The sequence below is a fragment of the Vicugna pacos genome, chromosome 6, assembly GCF_048564905.1.
Source record: "Vicugna pacos chromosome 6, VicPac4, whole genome shotgun sequence".
Lineage (NCBI taxonomy): Eukaryota > Metazoa > Chordata > Mammalia > Artiodactyla > Camelidae > Vicugna > Vicugna pacos.
In genome coordinates, this window is record NC_132992.1 from 35,493,906 (window position 1) to 35,515,049 (window position 21,144).

General features: G+C 32.3%; 1 protein-coding gene and 1 long non-coding RNA gene across 6 annotated transcripts in view; one reads left to right on the forward strand and one right to left on the reverse strand.

Annotated features, from left to right (window-relative positions):
* NOVA1 (NOVA alternative splicing regulator 1) overlaps positions 1-21,144 on the reverse strand; it is a 142,246-nt gene that overhangs the window by 63,152 nt on the left and 57,950 nt on the right. The window lies entirely within an intron of this gene.
* Positions 10,562-21,144, forward strand: part of LOC140696872 (uncharacterized) — a 44,776-nt gene continuing 34,193 nt past the window's right edge. For both annotated transcript variants that reach the window (XR_012073468.1, XR_012073467.1), the window contains exons 1-2: positions 10,562-10,727; positions 11,334-11,399. This is a non-coding gene — a long non-coding RNA (uncharacterized lncRNA). The remainder of the gene's footprint in view (positions 10,728-11,333; positions 11,400-21,144) is intronic.

The window sequence follows — 21,144 nt, forward strand, 5'->3', positions numbered from 1 at the left end:
AAAATTAAAAAATTGTAAGTATATATTTTAAATTTTCAAAAATGAACCCATGTAAACAGCCCCCAGATCACAAAATAAAGCACTAAAAATTGTCCTCTTGTGCCCCATTCCAGCACTACCTGCTCTACCCAAGACTAAGCACTAGCTTGACTTCTAATATCAGAGGTTAATTTTGCCATTTAAGCTATATATAAGTGGAATCATACAGCATTCACTCATTCACTCATGTTTGGTTTTTTTGTCTCAATATTTTATTTGTAATATTCAGTCACACTGTATTTGTGGTTAACTCATCCTTCTTGCTGTATAGTATCCCACTGTGTGAGTACAGCACTGATTTATTTTTACATTCTACTGTTGATGAGCATTTAAGCACTTTTCAGTTTGGATCTATTGCTAATGGTGCTGCTGTGATCATTCCTGTGTATGTGTTTTGGTGAATACTGGAACACAATTCTGTTGGTATGTTGTTGTAACAGCATTACTAGACTATATGGGAAGTGGATGTTTAGCTTTATGAGATGATCCCCGATGATTTTTCAACATGTACCAATTCACACTTCTTCCAGCAGTGTATGAAAGTTAAAGTTAATCCACATTCATGTCAACACATAGAATCGTCAGTCTTTTTCACTTTGATCATTCTGGTGGATATAAAATGGTATCATCTTATGGTTGTAATTTGCACTTCCCTGATAACCAATCGATCTGCTATATTTTAAGGAATTTATTGGCCATTAGGATATTCTCTTTTGTGTTCAATTGTTTGGCCCATTTTTTTTATTGGGTTGGAACTTTTCCCTACTGATCTTAAAGCACTGCCTGCATATTCTGAATATAGTCCTCACCAGGTATATGTACTACAGATAAATGTTCTTATTTTATGGCTTGTCTGTTTACTCTGTTAATAGTATCTTCTGATGCAGAGTTCTTAATTTTAATAATAGTCCAATTTATAACTTTTTCCTTGATGGTTGGAGCTTATGTCCCACTTTAGAAACACTTACCTACTTTAAGGTCATAAAGATGTTCTGTAATTTTTACCAACATCTTTATTTTCTTACCATTGATATTCATATCTGCAATCTAACTGTTATTGATTTTTGATTACAGTGTGAGGCAGGAGCAAAGATATGTAATTTTTCCTATCTGGCTACTCAGTTAACCCAGACTATGTTTTCACAGCTGTACCACAGGGTCACCTTTGTTATCAACAAACTAACTGTATAAGTTTGGGTTTGTCCCTGGTCTCTTCATTGAAAACGTTTTCTATTCCATTGTTCTACTCATCTGTCCCTCCAGCAGTACCACACTGTTTCAAGGTGTCTAGCAATCTAAGTCGTCAAGTTGTGTTTGTCTTTAATTATGTCCTGAAAAAATGAAGACCACATCATTTCCCTGGTTAAAGTCCTTGCATATTTAGAATAAAATCCAAACTCCTGACTATGACTTACAACACCTCATGTTCTGGCCAACAACTTTATGTCTTTAAACCTTCCTCCTGGTCTGTATGCTGCAGCTACACTGGCCTTCTTGAAATATTCTAGCTCTTCCTGCTAAGAAGGTGCTTTCCCCAAATCCCATCGTGTTTGCATGGCTTATTTCTTCACAACTATCACTCCTCAGACAAGTCTTTCCTGATCAGTCTACCTACCATGCTTCCTTCTCCTTCTGAAATAATGTCAGTAATTTAGTTGTTTACTAGTTTTCTTGGCTACTAGAATGTAAGCTTTACAGGAGCAGGAATTTTTCCAGGTCCGGTTTCATTGTTTTATTTCGAGAACCTGGACATATAAATACACATTACATATCCGTAATTAATAAAAGTATTAATTAAGAGAGGCTGTACAATATAGTTGAAAGAATACAAAACTGTAAGTTGGAAAAACTAAATGAAATATGTACCTTAGAATGTGAAGATAATTTAACAATTAAATTAGTTTTATTATAAATACAAACTTTACTGTTTGTTGCTTTCCAGCTTTAAACACTGACTTTACCACAAACAATACATATCTGGAAAATGCACTTATAAATAGGTTACATATACTATGCAACAGCATTGTAGCACATAAATCACTATTCCATTTCAACAGGAGTAGCCTCTGAACTCTAAGAAGTTTACAAACTATTATCAGCTTCCTCTTCCTCAACTTCAGAATAAAGTTAATATGCTTTCTTTTAATTCTCCAGAAATGTTTGTTTTAAAAAAGTACACAAATCTGTACTGGAAACAGGACTGAAAAAGCACTAACTATTCTGATGATATGCCAACTATAAATCACACTCTCAAGTTTTAAGCTCTAGCATAAAATAAACATGGTATAATTTCAACACTGTGATTTGTATCAAATAGTTTATTTCAAAGGGACAAATCATAATGTTATATTGTAATAAAATATCCTTACACATGCTTGTTCCAAAATGAAAAAAAAATTTTATATAAAGATGCTTACTCTATTTCTGAAAAAAATTTTCATTCAGTGGACCATTTTAGTTGTAGTGAACAGAAAATAATTTTTTAAAAATTCATATGTACTAATTATTTAAATAAATGTGGACTTATAAAATCTTAATACTAGTAGCATAAATAACAGTTACTATTTTCTCAAGTGACAGCTATCATAAATAATAAATATTAAGAATCATTAATAAATATTTTCTAAAGTGAAAGAAATAAATATTGCTTTCTCCAAACATTTTTATAATCATAACTGAGTAACAGAGTTTTTCTTTGCAATTCCAAATTCTAACTGAAAAATATAGTCTAAAAGTTCTAAAATCTGCATACCTGACTAATTTCCAAATTCATAAGTATTAACTGAAAATAAAATTTAGAAATAAGTTATACAGTCAGGTTAAAAAATGCCTCTCTAAAAATACATTTCTATAAGCAATAATTAGCAAAAAATTATGTAATCTAGAGAAAAAGATAAACTATAATGCTTCAATGTTATCCCTGATGGAAAGACAAAATTCATTCCTAGTTATGCTGAATCTAGAAATATATATAAAACATTCCTACTAGGGTTGTTCTTGGAAGTTGAAAAGAGGACTCTAATGCTTATCTCAAATCAAACATAGTTTTATATTTTTTAAAAAGGACACAGATGACAGAGTGTACATCATACTATCAAGTCTAAATCTGTAATAATTAGAATATTTTGGTATCTACCACCACCGTCAACAGCAAAAATGGATCACCAGAAGAAATAAGGCTTGAAATACACTCCGGAAATAAAAGAATTATATAAGAATTACATATATGATGAGGTATAACAAACAATTGGAAACTCAAATTATTCCTGTAAAAATGAAATTGAGAAAGCAATTCTCAAATGAAAAAAAAAGTGGATTTGTAGCTTATATCAAAGGGACACATTACATTCTAGATATATTAAAGAGTTAAAAGTTTATCTTTTTAATTTGGCACATAAATCTTAGCTATGTTCTCCTAGGGCAGTCTACCCAGGCAACAGAAATAAAAGCAAAAACAAATAAATGGGACCTAATTAAACTTATAAGCTTTTGCAAAGCAAAAGAAACCATAAGCAAAATAAAAAGACAACCTATGGAATGGCAGAAAATATTTGCAAATGATGCAACTGACAAATTCTTAATTTCCAGAATATATAAACAGCTCATACAACTTAATAACAACAACAACAAACCCCAACCCAAAAATGGATAGAAGTCATAAACAAGCAATTCTCCAATGAAGACATACAAATGGCCAATAGGCACATGAAAAAATGTTCAATATCACTAATTATCAGAGAAATGCAAATCAAAACTACAATGAGGTATCACCTCACACCAGTCAGAATGGCTATCAGTAAAAAGTCCATGAATGATAAATGCTGGAGAGGGTGTGGAGAAAAGGGAACCCTCCTACACTGTTGGTGGGAGTGCAGTTTGGTGCAGCCATTTTAGAAAATAGTATGGAGATTCCTCAAAAAACTAAAAATAGACTAACCATATGATTCAGGAATCCCACTCGTGGGCATATATCCAGAGGGAACTCTCAAAAAGATACATGCACCCCAATGTTCACAACAGCACTATTTACAAAAGCCAAGACAAGGAAACAATCTAAATTTTCACTGACAGATGACTGGATAAAGAAGCTGTGGCATATATACATAATGGAATATTACTCAGCCACAAAAAGAATAAAATAATGGTATTTGCAGCAACATGGATGAACCTGAAGATCAGCATTCTAAGTAAAGTAAACCAAAAAGAGAAAGAAAACTACCGTATGATATCACTCATATGTGGAATCTAAAAAGGAAAAAGGAGACACTAATGAACTTTTCTACAAAAAAGAAACAGACTTAGAGTAAACAAACTTTGGTTACTGAGGGGGAAAACGGTGGGAAGGGATAAGTTTGAAATTTGCAAATATTAACTACTATATATAAAATAGAAAAACAACAAGTTCATACTATATAGCACAGGGAACTATATTCAATATCTTGTAGTAACTTATTATGAAAACAAATATAAGTATATGTGTATTATTTATATATGACTGAAATAATATGTTGTAAACCAGAAACTGACACATTGTAAACTGACTACCTCAATAAAAAAAAAAATTTGGCAATACAAATTAGGAGCTTTAAAGTTTTCTTATTTGGCAATCTAATCATTCTTTTAGGAATCTATACAAAGAAATATTCAGAAATGTAAATATTTATGGGTGAAGGAGTTTATAAATATTTTAACAAAAATACTCTGAATAACCCTAACCTTCCACAAAAGACCAACAGCATAAAAATCATGTTTGATAAAATACTATGCAGCTTATGACATGTGAATGAAAAAATGGTAATTTCCTGTGAGAATCACAACTGTTTATAGATAAAGGAATAAGAAGATAAAGTTTCTTATTAAGAAGAAAACAGTTAAAACTTTACCATATTTGTGTTGGGATTATGGGAGATTTTTATTTTCCTTTCTATAGTTTCCTGTGTTCTCCAAATGTTCTTATAAATAAGTACACTCATAAATAACTACAAATAAATATGGTAAAAGCATTTAAAAAGAATTGTTACTTTCTATAAATTAGACTGCAGGTATCAGCTTATTTCACATAGCTCTCTTTTATTAATAAGCACCTCATTTACCACTTTTATGATATAACAAATTATTTCTTGCTTAAGAATGAACATATTGGTATAAAAAGATTCAATCTCATGGTTCTGGAAATAAGGAACTATTGCTAAGATTTCTCATTGGTAAAATGTTAAGTACTAGATTACATTCTTTTTCATATTTGTTTGAAATCAAACATAGTTCTATTGGGTTGTCCATGAAAATAAATATGTGTATTCAGTACTGAAATAGTTTTTATCAAAATTTTGTAATTGGTAAACTAACATACAAGAAAACATTTTCCCTCTGTAGGATATTACTTTATTTTAACCCTAAATGATTTACTCAAGTATTCTCATGTACAATCAATATTTTAAAATATATTTAGAACATATACTTCATCCAGTATAGCTGCATAATGTAAATTTTTAAAAGTAAAAGATATTGTCAATACTCAAGCAATCTTATAAGAATTTCTTTAGTTATATTTACAAATGAAGCAATCACATTACACCTTGTGAACTAAAGTAAACTCTAAGGTTAGATTCTGGAGGATATTAGGAGACAGCATGAGCAAAAGCAGATGCAAGTGAGCACAAACAGTGGGAAGATCATCCTGGTAGTAGCAAATAATGTGCACTAGAGAACAAATAGGGTAGATTAAGGATAGGTAGGATAGGGCTAGTTTATAAAAGGCTTTGAAATTAAGAGAAAGAATTTTGGATTTGGTAAGTAAGTTCTTAGATGAGTGATCCCATTCAAGTTTTGTTAATACGTATGCAAAAGGATTAGGAAAAACAAGGTCAAATAATGGAGAGAGAATGAGTAACTCTTAAAATAAGTAACTGTAAAATTATGAACTACAATGAAAGGGGTCTTCCTGATACGTACTCTTGAGTTGTTTTCTTAGTAATGTTAATGGATTTTCGTAACTCAATCTCTTTCCCCCTGGATTCCTTGTGAATAATGAGGTATCAGTAAAAAAGCAGTCAGAGAATCATCTTATGACTAGGAATAACAAAAGCTATGTGACATTGAGAGGAGGACCAGATAATTAGCAGGAAAATAACATAGGAAAACATATTTTCTCAAACAAGTAACATGGACAGAAATGTTTTTTCTTAATTTATATCTCTACCAGTGTAAACTTGAAAAGAAGAAAATAAATAATCCATAAACTGAGGAAGAATGGGTAAAAGTTTTCTTGATATGTACAAGTAGTCAACTCACATCATTTGCTGCGGTTACAGTGTACACAGTAACTGTGGACACTGAATTAATGGACAATGAACTAGCACTCCTAGGGCAAATACAGGTTGTGGTTTCTGTGAGCCTCTAGTCACATTTTCATCAAACTCCAATATATAACTTTGTTTCATCTGTGTTCCTGTTTAGGGCCACATAATTTAGTATATATTGTTAATTTATTAACAATGAACTCCTGGCCTATGGCCCTATAATCATGCCTGAATAGATTACTTATCAACATACATTTTCTCCATAAAGCACATCACAGTCTTCCTGCAATTAGGGAACACTAGACAGTTTAGACAGCACTTCAGCACTGAAGCTTAGAGACCATTTAAAACAACAAAATCATTAACAAAATGCACAAAAATGTGAAAAATGTGACATTAAACTGAAAAGTAAACTTGCTTAGAGTATGAGAGCTGAAACAAGAAGTCAAAGTGTAGCCTTCTTTGTCCTAAGCTGTGGATGTGAGTGCCAGGTGACCCAAATTTTTCACCACTCTACCAAAGTCTTCAAATGATACTGAAAGCCCCGTGAGTACTGATCTTGCATTTACAAATAGATTTTAGCAGGTGGGCAAGTTTGCAAATATGGAATCCAAGAATAATGAGGATTGACTGTATTTAATAGAAAGAATTGTATGACCTTAATTTAATTCCTATTCTTTAAATAATTAGATACATAACCAGGAGCAAGATACAAGTTTTCATATTTGAAAAACTGAAAGGCACTCCAAGTTTCCTCTATTAACTATTCCAACTCAAACACTGTATAATTCTATGATGTGCAGCTTATAATTCCCTGTAATTAGATTTTCAAACATGGTCTGACAAAATTAATGTCAGAGCTCTCTAGTACAGAACCCTAAAGTCTAACATTAGATTTGGTAAATTTTATGCATATTAAAAAAAATAGTTTGTTCCCAAGTAGTTCTAAGGAAAGCAGTCAGAAATACTAATTTTCCAAAGACCAGGATTTGAAAATCAATGCCCACTTGAGATAGTTCAGCCTGGATATTTTAGGTTACAAGCTGGAAAATGTGTAAAGAAAAAGTGAGAAGCCTTGTAAATTTCCTAGCAGTAGAGTAAGATTCAAAACTGCCAAGTCTGTAAAAGAAGCATACCTCGGAGGTACTGCGGTTTGGTTCCAGACCACCACAATAAATCAAGTATCTCAATAAAGCGACCAGTGGTTTTTTTGGCTTCCCAGTGCACGTGAAAGTTATGTTCACAGGATACTATAGCCTATTAAGTATGAATAGCATTATGTCTGAAAATACAATGTACATACTTTAATTTAAAAATACTTGACTGCTAAAAAATGCTAACCATCATCTGAGCCTTCAAGGAGTTGTAATCTTTTTGCAATAGTAACATCGAAGATCACTGATCACAGATCACCATAACAAAATAATTTTAAAATTTGTAATATGGTGGGAATTACCAAAATGTGACACAGAGACACAAAGTGAGTAAACAGTGTTGGGAAAATGGCATCGACAGACTTTCTCAATATAGATTATAAATATTCAATTGGAAACAAAAATGAAATATCTGCGAAGCACAATAAAATGAGGTATGCCTGTCCCATCACAGTTGCCAGGTCGTTGTTGGAGCTATTCTTCTACATGTTGAACCTCTGAGCTTTCACACACCCAGATAACAAACCTCAAGAGCATAACCACTTTATCAGATATTTTACTTAATTGTCCATATAGGGAATTAGACCAAATACGACTCCCAGAAGGGTGATCAGGTATACCTGGAGGACAGATCTCAGTCAAGCTCTCCATTCATAGCCAAGCCAGTTAAATATGTCATTTATCCAACTGCAGCAAGAGGTGTTGGCAAACACACATACCCCACCTTGACTGGCTAGCAGGGAATCCAGTGCAATGGGATTTTTCATCACCACTCAACCTAGAGGGTTTAGAATAATCAGCTACAATCTGAGAAACATGCAAAAGAGTTTGTCTCCCCTTAAGTAGCAGAGGGAGACAACAGAGTACCAACAATAGTAAGATTAGGTTAAATAGAATCGTAACAGTATCCAGAAAGTGATTCTTACTCTGCTGCCTGCTGACTCCTAAAGTCAGAAGCTTCTGGGAAGTTTCTGAGAATTTGTAGACTAAGATTCTTCAGTGGTTAATAGTCAAGTTGAAAGTGATGGCTGTAGTCTGGGTTATATTGGCCCGCTGCTATTTGGATAAGAGCTGAGAGAGATTAATATTTCCTCTCTCCACCGCTGGCCTGCTGGTATTTAAGGTGTTCTCCTTTCCACAGCCACAGTGGTGTTTTCCTTCCACAGACATGTGATTCAATCTCTGCATCATGATCAGTCCCTCCAGCAATCACTTCATCCTTTTCCTGATTCTCCCTATGTCTTACCCACACCATATGGTCCAGACTCAACCCTAGGTGACTCACCAGAAAGGTGTCTAATATATCAATGTTCAGCAACACCCTCAAAAGGAGGAAAGGAGGCCTATATATATGGTCTATTTGGCAGGACTAGCCAGGTCTGGTATCCCTAGCTATGTGCCTTAGAGTCCCCTTTTCTACCTGACTGTGAACCTGGCTGTCTGGACATATTTGCCAGGGCTCCTTGGCCTTATGTGCAAGAATCATTAGGCTTTGATTTTTTGGCCCTGTCCTGAATTGTAGATAGATACTATGCCCTGGACAACAGTTTATCTAGGTGGCTGTGGTTCTCATTCTGGGCAGCACAGGTCTGATCAGTTTGTTGATTCTATTGATGTTCATCCTCAAAGGGTCCTTCCCTATGGGCATCCACATAGATCATTAACAGGAAGCGTGGGTCTTGAACAATCTGCAGCCATAGTATTAATCTCCACAAAGACTGAGACTTGATTGTCTAATTGTCTCACTGGCAGGCCCCAGAGTCACTGAAAATGTAACAAACTTGGACGGGGCGATTTTCAGAGTAAGCAACAGAGCTCATGATTTTACCCAATAATCAGGGTTCCCTTTTCTATGCATGTTTTAAGCGATTTTCTTTAGGACTACACAGCTGCAGCCTACTACACCCCACTGGATTTTAACATACACAATTCATCTGTGAACCAGACCTAGGCATCCTGGAGCCTCAAAGGACTGAAACCTCACAAGGTGTCCAAGTTTCTATTACAGACACTGCATCTGGAATAGCCACATTTTGAGAGTGACTAGCAACTTTTTCATGCAGCTGATATATTTCTGATTTTCTTTAATAACATAAAATCTATGGTCTGTCATGCATTTACAAGAGCATGTTGTCTTAAAAGTAGATTTTCCCATAAATTATTTACCTCTTGAAGGCAGCAGGTAATACTGAAAAATAATGACAAGATGCTTTTAGTTCTGTTTTCCTATATTCCAAGTCCAGGGTTAACCTTAAACATACAATTTCATCATCCAATATTAATATTAGTTTCAGATACAATGGAGCTAATTACAAAGGAATATAGGAATAACTATATGGTTCATTTGTTAATAATGTGAGTAAGCATATATATTTTTCTAGTATTACAAATAAAACAAATACAAATATTTTTCCATTTCTTTAAGAATTTTGTAAATAGTTCTAAAGCTTTCAAATAAAATAGGTATTTTTGGTCTAGTTTTACAGTTATCTCACTTAAAAATTATGCCAAGAATTTTTTAATTTCTTCCTTTGAGAAGACATTGTTTACACAGGTTTCTAAGCAACAGCAGCTTTGAAACTGTAAGAAGAAAGATGCAAAAGGAACTGGTCCAAACTTGTTATACTTTTGGAATTTAGTAATTGATGAAAAACAGAACCATGTTAGTCATCAATAAACCCCACCCAGTTTGAAAAGTTAAAAATGCATTCTCATATTTAACATCTCTCAAATTTGAGTTGTTTACTGACTATTTTGGGGTTGATTTCTCAATTAATACTGTCAGAAGAATTTAATCTCTCATATGTTGGCATATTACGAGGATTTCCATTGAGTACATAATTAATTAACTAGCAAGCAGTTCTTTAAAATTGAACTTTAACTTAAAAAACAAACAACAGAAAAAGAATTAAATAATATTTCTGACATATAATATAAACTAAAACTCCAGATAAAAAGAATGTTGTCTTAAAACTTAAACTTCTTTCAAAACACTATGGATTTTAGAACTCCAGTTAAAGAATGTGCATTATTGTGTATAATACTACCATTTTCAAATTAATCCTGAGTCAGTCCTGCCTCCCCCGAACAAACATATTAACATTTTTCTTTATAGGCTAGTGAGCAGAAAAAGAGTGGAGACAAAAATGCTGGAGAAATAATCAGGGAGGCTGACTGAGAAGATCAGATGGCTGAGAGACTTGTAAGAGGATCACGCTACAATGACCTCAAGAGAGTGAGCTTTTAGATCACTTGAATATTTGGAATTGCCTAGTGCATGTTAATCCAATAATAACAACATGAATTACTAAAATGGAAGCCCAAAGAACTGTGTTTTTTAACCAAAAAAAAAAATCTCCTTATTGTTTTAAATATACATTCTCATTAATCATTTGTGTTGATGTCTGAGACATATACTTTCATGAATTAGCTATCATGCTTTGATCCCAGGTTACTGTTAATCAGCTATACACATTTACTGATAAGATGCAAATCATTAAGGTAGTATGAGAAAGAAGGAGGAAATGTGGACTTATTACAAGCAGGAATGATACCAAGATGAGAATGTGATTTCATTTTCCAGTAACTTCACAAATAACTTTCAGACATGTAACTGTTACTTGAAGTGTGTCATAGTCATTTAGTATAAACTTGATAAAACAGAAGTGTTTTTACAAAGATTGTCATACATTCTTTCCTGAACATTGTTTGTTTTCTCTCCTCATTGTCAATACAGTAATGGGTCTTTTGAACTGTAAAATAAGGCACTAAATGCCTATAGAAACTTCCTTTTTACATGGGAAATAGCAGAAAAGTTAGCAAAGTTATTTGTTCACTATAGAGAACAGCTCTTGTAGGAACTGGCCACATCTGTTTTACTGTTTGCAGCTGAGACATCCAACACAAAGTAAGTTGGCTGGTAATAAAAGTACAATAATTGTTAATGTAAAACAGACAGATGTTTTCCCCATTACATAGTACTGGATAAATGTATTTTGGTTGAAGAGTTGAAATTTTTAACAAAATTAAGCTGGTCTTGGTCCTCAGAATTTGAATGTGTTACTCCGAACTCTAGTGTTAACTCAGTAAATATTTTATCTTTCCTAAAGTGTATATGTGAAATGATGTTTTGCTGTTATTTTTGCATTATTCTTTCAGTACACATGGGACAAACTGTAGTTAATTACATTTTAGGTAATAATATTTCTGATAACAAAATAATTACTAGTGTACTACACAGTTTGTAATACTCCTACACTGTAAAATATTGATCAAGTTTCTTTGTTTTATGGCTTTTAAAAAATACTTCCTCCAAATTCAAATTTTCACCTTTTACACAATGATTACTTGAGTTATACCCTTTAAGTGTCTTCTCGGCTCTACCATATATGCAAAACCAAAGAAAACATTTTTACTTCATTGATTCCTTCACATTTTGCATGGGAAGAAAAGTGTTCCAAACATACTTTGAAGAACTTATTGGACATTCCAGGACATTCTTCATTATTATTCCAGGAGATGACATATGACTGCTAGGTCATGTTGGCTGTTTTGGTAATTTAATTGAAAAAGGTCCTCTATATCTTCCTGTCATTTGACAGATCTAAAATATATGATGTCATTTTAAAACTGAGTGTCATTAATATTATTAATATTGAATGAAACTTTAGTGGCACATGTCCTTTCAGTCATTTTTATCATGGACTTAAGTTGGTTCATCTGGACTCATAAGGAAACCCGTTTGAGGACACCAAAAAACACATGTGATAGTCTTCCTGCAGTGTAGCTTACAGTCACCAAGAAATAATTTTTTTTCCTCCAAATATATCTGATCTTGAAGGCACCAGATCCACAAACAACTTTCTACCACATTCTAAGTAACTAAACTTGATTGCTATGGTATTTTGGAGGGACTCTGTTGCATTTATATCACAGTATAAACTTTGGTCTGGGAGTCAAACCTAGTACACTCCCTTATTTTACCCAGCCCACAAACTGAGAATAATTTTAAAATCTTAAGGAGTTTTAATTTTTTTAAAATAATTTTATCTCAAGAAACTTGAAAATTACATAAAATTCAAACTACAATGTTTTAAATAATTAATTAGAACACAACTATACTGCATTGCTCATGACTTTTTGCACTACAATGGCAGGTGAGTAGCTGCAACAGAGGTCACATATGGCGCTCTCATCACTTCTCAGTGCTTTCAATGCACTACAAATCATAGTGATACAGCAATAACTTGGCAGTATTTGCTGGACCATGGTATTTTACTTATTTGTTATTATCAATGCATATCCACCATGTCAAAACAAGAAAAAGAAGAGAAATGTGAATTTCAAATGTTGTGCTTTTAAGGCACCAAAGGGTATGAATTATTTTATTATAAATTTGGTGGCATAGCTTTGTGTTACTGAGCAATAACACTATGGCTGTGCTGAAAGAATAAATGTCAGCATTACCAGATGATGCACTCACCCCAACATTCTCAACACACAAGAAAACAACAGCCAGAAAAACTTTAAATAAAATACCTTATTCAAAAAAACAAAAAATGAAATGAAGCTGCAACCAAAGTCTCTGAGTAGCTAATTTGTTAGCTAAGAAAGGAAAGCATTTCCCAATGATGACTAAATTAAAACCTGCCCAGAGAAAAATGAACTTTTATTCAAGGGGTTAATAATGCCAGTTGTTTATTCAAGGAATTAATGTGATTGATGAATAAACTTCTACTAATAGTTGTGCAGAATACTACAGGTGAGAATATTTTCAAAAAATTTGAGAAAACATGAATTCATAACTTGAAGTAGAATCTGCTAAGATGAGTTATAAACAATGGTGGCAGAAGTATGTGTGGGGTCTAAAAATACTTAGTGGCAGAAATTTATGAAGCTTGCAAAGATGTTAAGGTATTGAAAATCTATGGTTATTCATTGCATTATTAAGTCAATAAATACCTTGTAGAATATATTTGAATTTATTTGACAATATCATGTGTTATTAAACCAGTAGCTTCAATAGTAAATTTCATTCACTCTGATAGACAAACATTGTCAATTCTATGAATTTTTTTCAAAATAAAAGATGAACATCCTGATTTGCCCTACCACATAACAGTTCCATAATTAAGCAGTGATAAAGTCTATTGTGATTTATTGAGCCTAGGCCAAGATGGAAATTTCTCTGAATGAGGACAATGACTGTGACTCTCAACCATGGTTACCAACACTAAACAGCTTTGAAAATTAGTTTTGGCTGTACACCTGATAATGTTCGTAATGAATTCAACTCAAGACACAGGGCAAAACAACATTAATGTGCAAAACTTAAACTTCAGTAAAGTCATTTATACAACTACTAAGTTTCTGAATCACAAGTACGTATTTCCCATGCTACCAACAATTAAAATAAGAAGTGAGATTTCAATCCCACACACATTTGCAGCAGTTGTATTTTCTGAGTCCAAATTATACTTTCCACAGCATTTTCATACTGCAATGTGGTATAAAGGAGATTTCCATATTTCAAAACCTACTTAATTCTGCATTTGAGGAGCTCCCACATAATCTTCAACTGGCAATGATTAATCTGTAATATCATGACATACTAAAAGCAAATTTTAACAGAAAAATCTATTAGAATTCTAGAAATGCCTCCTAAGCAATAAATATGCCTCCAAATTATCACATGCTCCTAGATTAAATCAGTAGTTGGCAGTACTTATCTGTGTGAAGATATTTTATTTTCAAAAATGAAATAGGTAAAATTTTATTCTAGACTGATATTAACAGATGAAAATTTACAACTGATTTAATAGGAATGTTGACTTTGAACCCTAATTAAGAACGTTATTTCCTTCCTTCCAAAAAAGAATTTCACTCTTTTCTTTAGATCTGTATGTTGTTCTCCACTGCTGCTGGTGTAGTTACTAGAAGTAGTACTGTTATAGTTTGAATTTTGACAATACAAAATTGTGGAAATCTGTTTTCTCTCTTGTTATATAGTACCTACGTAATATCCCTGATTTTACCTGTTGGTCTGGAAAGCCTAAAACATCTGCTTTCTAAGCCATTACAGAAAAAGTTTGCCAACCCCTGTTGTAACATGCCTACTTTCAGTTACTAGGTTTTTAAAATAAATATTTCCGTACTACACTTTTGATTACTTATCTTTTAAGAGAAAAAAAGATAAAGAATAAATTGAAAAGAAAACTCATAATTTATAAAGAATGAAATATTTATGCAAACACTGACTACTTAAAACCAAACAAAAACAAAAACAAAAACAACTCTGATATACAGGGAAAAGCACCAATCTACTAGTCTCTCACACCATGTAATGCAAACAAAGAAAGCCAAATGCTCAGCCCAAATTAAAAAAAAACACATATTTTTGGTGATACATTTCATCAGTCTGTTTTGTTTTTTTCTGTTTCATAAGAGCAACTGGTTAAACAGTCATAAAAAGTCCTTAGAACTATATATCATTTTTAACTTTCAATATACTTTTATGTTCATATAATTTTGCTAAAATTACTTTGAGTTTATGGATAATTTATAGTTGTCATATATGTTAGAATAACATGTCCAGAAAACTGATTATAAGGCAAACACTATGTCACTTCAAAAAACTTTTCAAAAAAAGTATTCATGAATACCCATGCAATTAAAAGAGATTACTCTTTAAAGATGCTTCCTAGAATTTATTTATTGGTATCCTTTAACAATTAAGCTCTCTTGGGGGCAGGAGCGGGAAGCACAGAAAAAAACACAAAAATATGGCCACTAGGTGTAATAAATAATAGAAACTAAACCTATTTTATCTGAATATCATCCTCTCTAAATTTCCTCAAGGCAAGAATTCCGAACATAAAAATAACGTTAGCAATAACAATAACAACCAGAAACATCTACTGAAGATTTCGTGCCTGACAAGTAACGTGATAAGGTATTTGTATACCTGAGACAGAATGCTAGCAATTTTTATCAAACACCACCACTAACAGGAAATTCCTTAATTTACAAAGCATCTGTTTTTTGTATGAGTATAGACGCTAGAATAGTATTTCTTACATAAACTAATACCAAATCTATCTTTAATCTCAGAAGAAATTCCTTCAGACTTCTCTTAATTAAATATACTTATTGATCAAATTTGTTTAAACATCATAGTCAACAACTAACTCAAAATGTATCATAAACCAAACCATAAAAATTAAAATTTAAAACTCCCAGCAGAAAACATAGGGGAAAACTTGACATTTGCAAAAGTTTCTTAAGACACAGAAAGCAAGGAACATAAAAGTTGTAAACTGGACTTAATAAAAATTAAATTTTCTGCTTGTTGAAAGACACAAATAATAAAAAGGCAAGCCATATCATGTAAGAACATATTCACAACACATATATCTGACAAAGAACTTGTAGCTAGAATATGTAAAGGATTCTAGTAACTTAATAAGAAAATAACCCAAAACAAATGGGCAAAATATTTGAAAATAGTTCACAAAAGAAAATATAGCAGTGGTCAATAAGTACAAGAAAACTCACCAGGAAAATGCAAATTAAAACCACAATGAGATCAATTATACACAAATCATAATGACTAAAATTTTTAAAGACTGACACCACCAAGTACTGGTGAGGGTGTGGACCAACTAAAATGCTCATGCATTGGTGCTAGGAATGTAAAATGGCACAATCCTTATGGAAAACATTCTGACAGTTTCTTGTAGGGTTTAATATTCCATATGACCTAGATATTCTATCTCTAAGTATTTAGTCATGAGAAATGAAAATGTATGTCTGCAGATAGACTTGAATTCAAATGTTCATAGCAAATTTATTCCTAATAGTCAAAAACTGAAAACAGCTTAAATATTCATCAATAGGTGAATGAATCTTTGAAAAAACTACATATTCCGACAATGACCACTCCTCAACAATACAAAGGAATAAATTACTTACACATGAAACAACAAGGATGAATTTCAAAAACATTATGCTGAGCAAAGAGAAGATACAAGGCTACACATTTTATGATTCCAATTAAATAAAACCCTAGAAAAGTCTGCTTGACTCTACAGTGACAGAAAGCAGATCAGTGATTGTCAGTGGCAGGAGAGGGTGAAGAAAGAATATTGGAGGGAAGGGAGAGAGAGGACGGCCTGGCAAGGGGCACTGTGGAATTTTGGGCATGATGGAAATATACCATATCTTGACTGTGGTGGTAGTTACATGTGCTTATATTACTCATGTATGTAAGAGGTGTTGACAGAATCCTCATAAAACATGTCTTACAAAACTTTCATACCTTTTGAGGGCAGAAAATATTTCATTTTGATATCCACATCTCACATGCTTGGAACATAATTGATGAGAAATTCCTTCAAACACATTGCAAACTTTATGTTTAAACTCCCTCACTAAAGAATTCTTCATTTCATTTTTCCAGATAAAAATTTACTAAAAAATATTACTGAAAAAAACATGATTTTTTAAGATGACCCTTCATGCTATATGGTTCAGAAATCTTATTAGAGTGTCTTTTTCCTCTCTCCTGGCTAACTATTGGATACACTATAGTAGATAACTTTGGTTTCTAAGAAACCATCATTTAGACATTCATTTTCCTATTCCAACTTTTCACATTAATGACAGCCTATTTAGAATATAGCAAAGCCTTTCAAATGAAATCAGAGCCACAGCTTAACGAAAGAAAGATAAGGCAAACATTTCCTTCAACCTCAAGTATAACTTGTAAAACCTGGAAGTTTTTTTAACCTTTCTCTCATCCACTACATCCAACCAGCGAACAAGTCTTTGATGATTCTATTTTATTAGCAGTTTTTCATCTATAGTTCCTTCTTCCTTTCCATCTCTACTTATATCTCTAGTTTAAGAGGCACTTATGTTTCTTTCGTAGAAATGCAATGCCTAATCTGTTTCTAACCATTTCACTGCCTTCAGTAAAGTCTTCTGTGCTGTCATCGGACTGATCTTTTAAAAATAAGAATGTTGATGATAAACCTAGGGTGAACATTATTAACAATCTATCAATGCCTATGGATATAAGTATAAATTCAAGAACAATCTATAATACAGCTTCTAATCTCTATGTATTTTCTTCCTGAACAGACCTAAACTCCAGCTAGAAAGTTATTTCTACTTGCAATTCTCTCAATTCTTCCAGTATTCAACCTTTTTTTTTGTCTTGGTTCCTGCTGCCTGTATTCATGATGCAATCCTTATTAGAAATTCTATTTCAGTGTTAATTGCTTCTTTTCTAGTTCTTCTGTCTTTCTCTTAGCAAAATTAACTTTCTTCTTACTACTACATGCTTCTGAGATTAAGAATCCTACATTCTTTATTTTTGCATGTACAATACCTAGCACAATCTTGAGACATAGTGAGCATGCAACAAATGTTCCTTTAAACTCTTGACAGAATGGACAACTTGCCTGCAACAATGTATATTTTCAAACTGACTCAAAAATTAAATAACTAAAGAAATTTAAGTCTGTCAAAAAATTATATTCAAATAAGCTCTGAGTTCAGATTGGTTTATGTGATCTTTCAAACTTTAAGTGAAGAGACAATTATCAAACTAAAAAATATTCGGATCTATAGAGAAAAATAGAATATCTTTACATTCATTTTATTAACTAGCATAACTCTTACATTCCAAATGGAAAAGAAAGTCATACACAAAACCAACTAGACAAAAATGAAATCACATTTACTAACGTAAATATTTTTTTTAAATCATAAATAAAATACTGGTAAACTAAGGCCAGCAATGGTATTGAAAAGCTGATACACTATAGTCAAACATAGATTAATTCAGAAATTTGAGTGTGGGTTAATATTGGGTTATGCATAAATGTAACACAGATATGTCAAAAGAGCAGGGAATGGAAGAATATAATGAACAAATTACTTTCCTATGAATTAGAAAAATACCTATCCCAAACCAATAGCAAATATGATTTAAAAATGAAAATATTTGGGGCATTTGCATTAAAAATTGAAAGTAGCAATCAGAAGTAGAAACAAGAGGTATAAATTTACTACTATAAAACAGAGAAAAGGTTGTGATTACTTTTTTATCGATTTTCTGGCTGTCAAGGAAATGAACAAATTACAATTATACTTAACATAAAAGTTCAATAAAAACAGATAAAAGTAAAACAGTGTAGAAAATTAAGAATGTTCTTATATGTGATAGGCTGAATTATGGCCTCTCAAACAGTACCCACATCCTAATCCCTAGAATTATGAATGTTCCCTTATATGGCAAAGGGGACTTGCAGATGTGATTAAATTAAAGATCTCGAGAGGGGGAGATTATCCTAGATTATCTAGATGAGCCCTAAATATAACCAAGAGTTCTCATAAGAGGGTAACAATGTCAAAGGAGGATGTAGATGTGATGACAGAAGTAAGAGCCTGGAGTGATTCAAGGAACGGGTCACAAGCCAAGGAAAGGAGGCAGCCTCCAGAAATTAGGAAAGGCAAGGAAAGGGATTCTCCTTTATAGCCTCCAAAGGAACCAGGCCTGTCAACACCTTGACTTTAGCCCAGTAAAACTGACTTTGGACTTCTGGGCTCCAGAACTGTAAGAAAATAAGTTTGTGTTGTTTTAAAACACAAAATTTGTGGTAATTGTTAGACTGATCAAAGAAAACCAACACTGTGTAGACCTACAATAATCAGTTAAATATATAAATTTAAAAAAGTGTCTAAAAGCAAATAGGAATGAACTTAATTTAAATAAACAACTAGGAATTATCTTAAATGAAATGTGTTGGATATGTATACAGAAAAAAAATTTGCTGAGACAGAAAAGAAAAATCATCTCAGTCCATATATGAAGTCCTAGATACTATAAGAATATCTTGTGTAAACCACTTAATAGTTTTAACACAATTTCACAAAAATAAAAAACAAGAATAGTTTATCTGGGAAGGATACTTGGCAAAATGATTCTAAGTTCATGAGAAAAAGAAATATAATAATATACCAGGATAGTTTTAAAAATAAGGAATAACAATGATCAACAATAAGTAAAATCAGTAATTAATAACAAGCAAAATAATAATCAATAAGAAGTAAAATAAGAATTAATATAACAATGGACCAGATAAATAAGTTTTTCACCTAAAATCCTGGAATACATAAAAATTTAGCATGATATTAGTATATATCATTATTCAAAAATGATATGGCTAACATAACTGGAGAAAATACAGTGAGAAATTTTCCTCCAAAATACCTTAAAGTAAATTCTATACAAATAAGAGAGTTGCAACACATAAAATTTAGATCAAACCATAAGTGAGCATATATATAACCTAAGAATGAGAAGTTATTTTAAGCACAGACATGAAAGGAAAAGAGAAAGGCTGATAGAGATGACCATATAAAATTTAAAAATTTTTATATGTGAAAACATTACAATTGTTTTATATGATTTTGGGGGAGGAGAACACAGATGGGAAGAAATGGACCAAGATTTTTAAAGCACACAATTATCAGAAATTTGAAAATATGATGAGAAACAGACACAGGCATATAGTAGTGTAAACTGATTTCAATTTCCTGAGATATAATTTGGCAATGAATACTCAAATGTTTTAAAATACTGCACATTCTCCTATGACCCAGTAAACCCACTATAAATATGTTCAGTAATTTATCATAACAACAATCATAAGTGAACACAAAAACACAATATAATATGCACTGTGTTTATACTGAATAAGATTAAAACAAGTATATAATAAGGGGTTGATTAAATGTATTATAACAAATGCCTAAGATGGGCTATTCTGTAGACATTAAAAAATCTTGCTGTGAAGAATGAAGATGAACATATCATCTAAATATGCACATGGCACAATATTAATTGAAAAAAGATTAAAAAGATCTCTGTAAGTATGATCTCTATTATATAATGCTTATTAGGACTAGAAGAATAGAAATACATTAATAAAAGCTACTTTTACCTTTAAAACTTTCCCTAATTCATAAAAATTAATTATAATTTTATATTCAGAAATATTTAAATTAGAATATAGGAAAATGTACTGGAAGATAGGAAAGTGTTTCTTTCCCGTCTAAATGTAATGAAAAGTTATATAAGAAAAATGCTTCATGGACTTGTTGACTCTGTGAGATTAGAAAACTATTTGTATAAAAAATGTCACAAAGATGAAGATAATTGATAAAAGGAAAAAAACACAAGTATATGGGACAAATGGCTAATGTCCTTACATTATCCATTCAACAGAATACATTAATTTTGTCCCACAATATTCTAGCCCCAGAGGACACAGCAGTAAACAAATCAGAGTTAACACCTGCCCTCATAGTTCTTTCATTCTCATTAGAAAGGACAGGTAATACATAATGAACAACTTCAGATTGTGAAAAGTGCTATAAAGATCATAAAAGACGAGGGAAATAAGCAAACAAAAAAAAACCCCAGAGGCAGTAATGTGACAGAATGTGAAAGGAGTGAGAGGGATGTTACATTGGAAAGTTGAGAACAGCTCCTCTAAGGAGGTGACATTTGAGCTGAAATATGAATGACAAGACACAGTCAAACATGTAAAGACTGAAGGAAGAGGGATCCAGAAAATGGAGAA